Below are 9,540 nucleotides of genomic sequence, written 5' to 3'. Positions count from 1 at the left end.
AAGTCACATGAGAGGGAAGATAGACACAAAGAAAAGGTGGACACAAGAAACTGACCTTATCATCGCACGCCTTGCAAGGAAAGGCTGTTATTTCCAGCTCCTCTTGGTACTAGGTTGGCAGCATAACCCCCTGCCCGGAGCTGTACAGACCCTAACATTCCGTATGAATTTGCTGGTCCTTGGTGTCCAGAAAGACAAACAGAGCAAATGAGACATAATGAACATGCACAGAAATACAGACCAGAGAAGTGCTTGTGCAGACAGGCCTCAGAGTTCTGTGGTAGCAAAGGACGGGGCTGTGTACCAGCCAGAGAGGGGCTGGGGCAGCACAGAGGACCCTCCTGCCAGTCACAGGTTTCAGCACCACGATGTGAGGTTGAAACGGAGACACGGAATGAAGATAGAGCTCAGTCGAGAAAGAAAAGTAAAGATGGGCTTTATTAAGGCTAGGAGAAATTCCACAACCCAACGAGCTAGGTCAGAAAAGTTGCAGCTTGTCAGTGAAGTGCTGGGACATATATAGGGCTTGAGCTAAGGAAATATATGTTGACAGAAGGAAGCGAGATTTTTTGGTTGCGTGCAGCTGCAGGGCCTTGAGTCAGGATACAACCTGTGAGAAGTCATCTTGTTTGCAAACCTGCTCCCTGGAGTGCTGGGAAAGGGGCTATACAAACTGGCCTGGGAAGATAAATTGCTTCCTGGGGTTCTGGGGAAGGGGCTACACAAACCCAGCATAGAGACATAAGCTCTTTGGAGTGTTGGGTCATCCATCCTCCCAAGAGGCTGGGAATGGGGTCTTTGAGGTTTCATCTTCCTGAGGACCCTGAAAAGAGGTGGGAGCTACCAGGTCTGGACCCAGCCCAAAGAAACAGCCCAACCCGTAAGCCATTCCAGGTCTATGTCAAATATGTTGTGTTGTAAAGTGCTCATTATCATCAAATGTTTTTGATAAAAAATTTACATTAAAATTTTTTTATTACTTTTATGAGATTCTTATTCTTCGTGGATTTATTTTTCTTCAGATTAGATGGCCACCTATTTAAGGTAGGGTTTGATTCTTTAAAGGGTTCCAGTCTCCTAAACCCGGTGAGGAAGTTCTTTCTAGTCTATGAGGGTACTCTGAGTGAGCATCGACTTGGTGGCAATGAGTTTGGGTTTGGGTTTTATTTTAGATCACAAAAAGGTCGTTAGGTAACAATTGTTTCATCTTTACCATGCATTAGTTAGAACCTCTATTTCTGAGACCTTAGTGTTTAGTGACTACATCAGTGCCAAATTTTACAGTAACAACTTGGTAATGTAGAAAGATCTCTAACTAAAGTACAATTTAACTCATCTGAATATAAAGTCTTTTCAAAGTACATTATGTGATGTATAGCAAGCAAAGTGGCTGATTTATTACAGAGAGTTAATATATATTTTGTATAAAATTTATGCTGATAATTATAGCTAAGTTTTAATCAAAGTTAATCCTGTTCATAGCATAGACCAATAAAATCAAGATTTTGTTTGGGGGCAGCTAATTGAACATGTCATGCCAATCAAATAATGAGAAGTCAGGTTTAAGACTATTTTTTAACCATGTACCCTTTTATTAAATTTTTGCTATGCTTTTGCCTCATCAAACTTTTTCAGTGTTATTTATCCAGGTTTAACAAGAGGTGTTATCAATGGAACAAGTTTCTTATTGTGCCAAAAGGAAGTTGAGCACTATTCTATTGTTGAAGACTAGCTAAAAAGTTCAAAGACTTATTTTGAACGGCAATGCCATTATCAATTTCAAAGTGACAGGCATGCTCCAAAGAGCTGTTTTTAACTGGACTACTCAAACAGAAGAAACGAATATTCTAAGAAAACGTTACCTCAAACCAAGATTTTGGCAATGGGATTGTTCTCTTTTTTAAGGCGTAATATATTTTTATGGTACTTCACAAAATTTCAAATTTGTCAGGAGTTTATTAGGAGCCACAAAGACCTTTCAATATTACAATGTTTGGTTAATGCAGTGGATTTTTCAATGTGGCTTTTCTAGCCAACGTGTCAAATTCTGACCCAATGACCTTTCCTTGCATGGGTCCAATAAGAAGGTGGTGAAAGATACCGATAACGTTGACCTGTGAGTAATTACAAACAGGACACTCTGGAGTGCCATTCTACTGTATATTAAATGAGCCTTCTGAGAAGCAGGGGAAGGATCTCATTACCAGCAAGAGTTACGAGTGTCATGTATCCTCTTGATCCGAGGTTCCCGAGTAGTGAAACTCCTTGATGCAGATGACATCAGAGAAGCAGCAGCAGAACCAGGAGCAAGAGCGTGGAGCCAAGTGATGGACTTCCTAATCAATAGAGCAAGTAAAACCGAGCGCTTTGGTGCTGGAGGCTGGCGTATGGAGCGGGGAGCCTCTGGGAATTTAATTTTTGAAGTTGGACTTGCTGACCCATGGAACTGGAGCTGTGTACCTTCAGGCTGAGGCCTACAAGAGTGGGGTGCTTCTGAGCACTTATTTCAGGGATCTAGGTTTACTGATCCACAAGGTTAAGCCAAATGGGGTGAGGCTGATAGCAATGTAGTACACTCCTTGGGCATTTGTTAGAAAACTTGACAGAATTTTTTAGCATGTTCTGATAAACAACTCTGAGCATTTCACACTGCTATTACTATTTGTTACCTTCTTTAATAAACCCTTTACACATGAATTTTGTCTGTGGGTTCTTTTTAGACATTTCAATGGATCTGAGAACCTAAAGATAAGTTAAAACATTTCGGTTAAGCATACATAAAAAAATAATATGCATTTTTAATACTCTGGTTTTTTATTTTAATGCTACTCTTCTTAAGTAGAAAACACAGTTATCCTACATAAATAATATCTGTTTTAAGTTTGTTTAGAAGGGTGATAAATGAGAAAGTACACTATGCATAACATTTTAACTCTCTTTTCAAAGATTGGAACCGATCACAGTGATCAACATATGGCCCCCATCCCTAGAGGACAGAGAGTAAAAACGTGAGTGGAATGAGACAGTAGTCAGTATAAGACAGGAAAAAAAAGAATAATTTATAAATTATCAAGGGGACATGGGGGAGGGATGATGGGGAAGGGAGGGGAAAAGTGATAAGATGATGCCAGGGGCTCAAGTAGAAAGAAAATGTTTTGAAAAAGATGATGACAACTTATATACAGATGTGTTTGATAAAATAGATATATGTATAGATTGTGATAAAAACTTTAAGAGCCCCCAATAAAATAAAATAAGTTCTTTAAAAGAATAAATTAAAGCAATTGATTATTAAAGCCTTGCTATATTACTCAAAATAAATATCCCATGTTTAATATAAGTGTACTTTTCAAATAGACTAATTTATATAATTTTTTTTCCAGTGTATCTACTGAAAGCACAATTCATGGAGCAGACATATGGAGCATTGTCCTAGTTCCTGTTTTTTCTTAACAGGCCCTTTTGTGGAAGGAAAAAACAAAACAAGTAAAAAATTATCAATCGCTTGTCTTGACAGAAACTTGAATGCAAAATAAGACAAAAATCCACCAGTGTGTGGGCAGCTCAAGATTCTAGGCATTATACAACACAAAACAAACATTTGGGGAATACAGTTTCTTAAAAATGTGTACAGCAAGTTTGTTAAAGCAAACAGTATATTAACAGAAACAAGTGTCCTGGATAAACTCCATATCTTGTCAGAGTCTGATAAAAGAATGTAAAAAACTCTGACAAAACTTGCAAATGAAAGACATTTCCCCAGAAAAAGGCAGCACATATAGAAACTACTTTTCCCAAAGTGATCTCTTAAACTTAAAATTACCAAATATATTTTGTCTATTAGTAGTATTTTTTCAAACAGAAATCTAAACCAGCATTGTAGTAGGGGGCATATATAGGCTTTCATTAAGGTAATTACATAAGTTTGCACCTCTGGGGCCATTTTTTCAGAGTCTAATTTACTCTACTGGTTAGAGACATAGTCTTTTCTTCTAGATCTTAAATATACGAATCTCTTTAATTTTAAAGTACCTTAAAGTGGCAACTGATACCTTTTAAAGCTCCTACTATACTAATTTAAAAGGTCATCTTATGGAATTTGGTTTTCTCAGGATTTTTAAAAATTTCCAATTTAATGTACAAACATTCAACTTAGAAGTAAAAGGATCCTTAAAGTGTCCCTCTTTTTTTGTTTGTTTCAAAGGAAAATACTTTAAAGCTATTGAAAAGGTAAGCCATAGAAATGAAATAGCCTATTCTATGTTAGTTCTACCATTTAGAATCATAGTTTGTCCAAAGCAAATGAAAAATTATACATTAAAAACTAAACTGTCCCTCATAAGGAAGTGCCAATTATACAGGAAGGCACAGGGATAGTACCAACATGTTTATTCATATAATGTGTTCCAATTTCTAAGAGAAGTTCTCTCTGGCCACAACTGGAATGGGCTTTTGCAGAAGCAGTGATTTATTTAATGTGGCTCTCCTACCTAACGTTTCTAATTTCCACCAAACAACCTCTCTCTGCGCAAGTCTGATAAGAAGGTTGGGGAAGATACTGATAAAATTCATTGGTGAGTAATTGCAAACAGGATTCCCAGGAGTGCCATTCTGCTGTGTATCAAATGAGCCCTCTGAGAAACAAGAGGACTGATCTCATTATCAGCAAGGGCGAAGGATAGAGAGCATCTTCTGGACCAGCGATGCCTGTGTGGTGAATCTCCTGGGTCCAGATAATGGCTACAACTTTACAGGAGCAGCAGCAGAATTGGGAGCCAAAGCATTGAATCGAGTGGACTTCACAACCCACAGAACAATTTAAGCTGAGTGCATTTGTACAGGAGGATGGATTGTGGAGTAGGGGGCCTCTGAGCACTTAATTGGGAAAGCTGGACTTGGTGGCCCATGAAATTGGAGCTGTGTGCCTTCAAGCTGAGGCTTACTGGAGTGGGATGACTCTGGGCACTTAATTCTGGGACCTAGGTTTACTGACCCCTGAAGCTTGAGCTGAATGCTTTTGGGTTGAAGCTTATAGCCCCCATAAGGCTTTATTAGCACACCTGAAACTTTGTAACATGTCCTGGTAAACAACTACCCTGAACAATTCTCACTGGCATTACAACTTGTTGATTTTCTTTTTTTTTTAATTGAAAGATCATTTTATTGGGGACTCTTACAACTCTTGTCACAATCTATACGTCGCTTGCATCAGGAACATGTACAAATCAGAATTTGTGCATATGTTTCCTTCATTCTTTTCTAGACATTTACTTTCTATTGAGCCCTTGGTATCAGTTCCCCCCTCCCCCCCAAGCCCTTGATAGATTGTACATTGTTATTATTTTCATATCTCACACCTTCCCGCTGTCTCCCTTCCCCCATGTTTTCTGTTGTTCTTCCCCCTGGAGAGGGGTGTATGGTTATGTGTCAATCATTGTGATCGGTTCCCCCTTCCTCCCTCCTCTCCTCTTCCTCCTACTCTTCTGGTATCACTATTCCCACTCCTGTTCCTGGATTCTGTGTGTCGTGAGCTCCCATCTCTTATCTAAACCTGTGTGCATGTTCTGGTCTAGTCTAAATTGAGCAGCAGCACTGGGGTCATGGTAGTGGAGGGTGAGGAAGCCTCAAGGAATTAGAGAAATGTAGTGTGTTTCATCGATGCTTTACTGCACCCTGGTTGACTCATCCCTTCCCGGTGGTCCCTCTGTGTGGGGATTTTTCCAATGTTTGCAGATATGCTTTGGATCTCTGTTCCAATCCCCCTCATTCTCGACAGTATGTTTTTGTTTGTTTGTTATGTGTCTGCTGATGCCTATTACTTGTCCCTATGACTCCTCATGATCACACCGGCAGTCTGCTTTTTCTGTGTGGACTTGCTGTTGTTCTGCTAATGGCAGCTTGTGTAACTTCAAGCCTTTAACACCCCAGACACTATATCTTTTAATAGCCTGGCACCATCACCTTCTTCACCACATTTGCTTATGCACCCATTTTGTCTTCAGCTATTGTGTCGGGAGGTGAACACCTCAGATTGCCGATTGGTTAGAACAAAGTGTTCTTGTATTGAGGGAGGGTCTGAGCAGAGGTCTGAAGTCTGTCCCCTACCTCAGTGTATGCCATATAAATATATGTACATAGACCAATATCTCTATTTTTGTGGATTAATGTGTTTACATTTGTACACCGCTATGTTTATACCTCTGTCCATTGCTTTGCTTCCTTGGTCCTTCCTTTGTTTCCTTTTACCTTCCTCCTGCCCCACTGTCACTTTTCCCTTATTTCCACCTCTTGGTACCTCCTCTTAGCTAGTTTGCTGTTGCTCCAACACCCGCCCCATCCCTATCTGCTCCTTGTTATTGACTTTAATAAACCAGTTGTTCCCCTGTTCATGACACTGGCTGCTTACCACCCCCTTCCCCGACTGCCCTCACCCCCCAAGTCTTCCTGGGGCTGTTGGTCCCACTTCTTTCTTCTCATGCATGCTTCTCATGTCTATCTTATATAGGTAGGCACACCAACTGTGACATGGCCCAAACTGAGTTTTAAAAATGAAGAAAAGATTGAAAAGGTAAAGGAGAAGGAACAAGAATAAAAAGAAAATGGAGGGGGAAAAAAGAGAAGAAATATACATAAATCTCCGGTCTGTTCACTGGCCTTCATGACTGTCCAGGAGCTGCCCCTCCTGGCCTGGTCCCTTTTGGTGTGCTCCTCAGGGGCTTAATCACTTTGCTTTTCTCCAGCTGCTGGTCTGGTATGTTTCCTTCTTGGTTCACCCCGCTGTGGCGGGTTCAGACCACACTGCCTCCCCACCAAGTGACCCAGAAATGTCCTCTGTTGCAATCTGCTCTAGTAATGGCACAATGTGACATGAGTTGTCAGCCACCCAGTTCCCTCTGTGTCCCATTAGCTCCCCGCAAGGATGTCATCCTCCAGGCTTGGTGTGCTAGCGTGGGTCCAATGTGGCTCTTTCTTTCTCTTCTTCCATCCTGGTCTGCTTCCATGTGGGTGTGGCATGCTGGCCCTTCTCCCCAACCTGTAGGTTTAGTGGTGTTTTCTGTCACACCTATTTCTAGGGAGGGGGTCTGTTTGGCTCTGGTTGGGGCCAGCCCTATAGCTCTCTCTTTATATACATTCATCCATGTGGTCACGTCCTAATGGTTTGGTGCACCGTGGTAGGGACTGCATGCCCACTCTCAATTCTGTGGAGACAAGACCAGTATTCTCCCCCTGGGTGGGTTAGTGCCCTGATCCCTCTGTCATCATTTCACTTTTGTGTCTCCCCTTTTCTCCCTCGCCCTTCTATCCTTTTCCCATTTTTGTGTTGAACCAACATGTACCTCCTTGGGTTTGGTCCAACCTCCTCTTGACAACCTGTATCTCAACCCAAATGTTATGATATAGGTGGCTTCTCTTCTATACCTACCATGCTGATTACACTTACCTCATGGGGACTCATGCTGTACTTCTCCTTTTGTGATTGGCTGACTTCACTTAGCATAATTTCCTCCCACTCTTCCCATGAAAAGACATGTTTCATGTGCTCATCAGTGCTTTTTGGTGATGCATAGTAGTCCATTGTGTGTATGTGCTTATCCACTCATTTACTGCTAGTAATTTAGATTGTTTCCAACTCTTTGGGATTGTGAATTGTGTCACAATAAGCATTGAAGTGCATATGATTGGTCATGGTTTATTTCTTACCCCTTCAGGGTATATGCCCAGTAGAGGGATAGCTGGGTCATAAGGTAGATCAATTTCCATTTTTTTAAAGTATCACCAGATCGCTTTCCATAGTGGCTGTACATATCTATAAGACCACCAGCAATGTAGGAGAGTTCCTCTCTCCCCACATACTCTCCAACATTTGTTGCTTTATGATTTTTTAATTTGGGCTAGCCTCAAAGGTGTTAGATGGTATCTCATGGTTGTTTTGATTTGCATTTCTCTGATAGCTAATGAGTGGGAGCATTTTTCTCATATGTTTATTGGCCATCTGGTCTCCTCCCTAGTGAAACTTCTTTTCAGATCTTTTGGCCCCTTCTTCATGGGGTTAACTGTTTTCCTCTTTTTGCTGGCAAGGAGGGTATTGTAGATGTTTGTAAGAAGCCCTTTGTCTGTTGTGTCATTGCTAAAAATCCTCTCCCAGTCTGTGGGTTGCCTTATTACCCTCTTGGTATTATCTTTTGATGCACACAGGTGTTTTATCCTTAGTAAATCCCACTTGTTGATTTCAGGTTCTCCTGTGTGTACTCTGTCCACTTGTAGTTAGCCTTTGCATTACCTGGGCCAAGGTTCTTAGGTTAGTTCTGATTCTTTCCCTATCCTAATGGTTTAGGGGTTTACTTCTAGGTCCGTGATCCACCTTGAGTTTGTTCTTGTGCATGGGGTAAGGCAGACATCTTGCTTCATTTTTCTACATGTGGATGTCCATTGTTTCCAGCACCAATTGTTAAATAGGGCATCCACCTCCCACTTGATGCTTTCTGGGGCCCCTTGTCGAAGAGCAGTTGTCTATATGTTAATGGTTTTATTTCTGGGTTTTCTGTTCTTTTCCATTGTTCTGAATATCTGTCATTATGCCAATACCACACTGCTTTGACCACTGTGGCTGTGTAGTAGGTGTGAAAGTCAGGCAAATCAAGCCCTCCAACTTTGTCTTTCTTCTTGAGGAGTTCTCTGCTAATTCTGGGCTTCTTCCCTCTCCATATGAAATCTGTGGTCATTTTTTCCAATTCTTTGAAGAAGATTGTAGGCATTTGAATTGGGATAGCATTAAATTTATAAAGTGCCCTCAGTAGGATAGACAACTTTACTATATTGTGTCTTCCAATCCATGAGCATGGGATATTCCTCCATTTGTGGAGGTTGCTTTTGGTTTCTTATAACAGGGTGTTGTAGTTTTCCTTGTATAGGTCTTTTTTTTTCTTCAAATAAATCCCTAGATATTTCAGTTTGTTCTTGGCTATTGCTTGGCTATTCAGGGTACTGCTTCTTGATCTCCTCTTCCATGGTACTGTCCTATGTATATAGCAAAAGAATCAACTTCTGTTTGTTGATCTTTTTTTTTTTTTTTTAAACGGGATAGCGCGAACGCAGTCCCCGACTACCACAAAGTCAAGTTTCCCACATTTGGGGAAATTGCAGGGGTCAGCACACCTGGAGTGCAATAGGTGAGCCTCACTCTGGGAAAACCACCTTCATGATCATGGTATCTCCCCTGCCAGGTAAGTATTTGTTTATTGATCTTCTATCCTGCCACTCTTCGATATTCCTCTATCTCAGTCAGTAGTCCAGTTGTGGACCTTTTGGGATTTTCAATGTACAGAATCATGTAGTCTGAAAATAATGATAATTTCACCTCCTCCTCTCTCAGTTGGATACTTTTGATGTCTTTCCATTGTCTTATGTTATTAGCTAAGACCTTCAGTATGATATTGAATAGAAGTGGGGACAGTCTGGTTCTCTTTTTCAGTGGGACTGATCTCGTCTTTTCTTTATTGACAATAATATTCGTTGTTGGCTTTTTGTATACAGCTTGTA

At 40.8% G+C, this 9,540-nt stretch overlaps 1 non-coding gene across 1 annotated transcript; it reads right to left on the bottom strand.

Annotated features, from left to right (window-relative positions):
• Positions 1-9,075: 9,075 nt before the first annotated feature.
• Positions 9,076-9,232, bottom strand: LOC115868409. The gene has a single exon (XR_004045580.1). It is a non-coding gene; the product is annotated as a U1 spliceosomal RNA (small nuclear RNA).
• Between the last annotated feature and the right edge of the window lie 308 nt (positions 9,233-9,540).

This window comes from Echinops telfairi, unplaced genomic scaffold (genome assembly GCF_000313985.2).
Source record: "Echinops telfairi isolate 266 unplaced genomic scaffold, ASM31398v2 ScPeMD7_9;HRSCAF=40, whole genome shotgun sequence".
Taxonomy (NCBI): Eukaryota; Metazoa; Chordata; class Mammalia; order Afrosoricida; family Tenrecidae; genus Echinops; species Echinops telfairi.
This window is presented reverse-complemented; position numbering and strand designations above follow the sequence as displayed.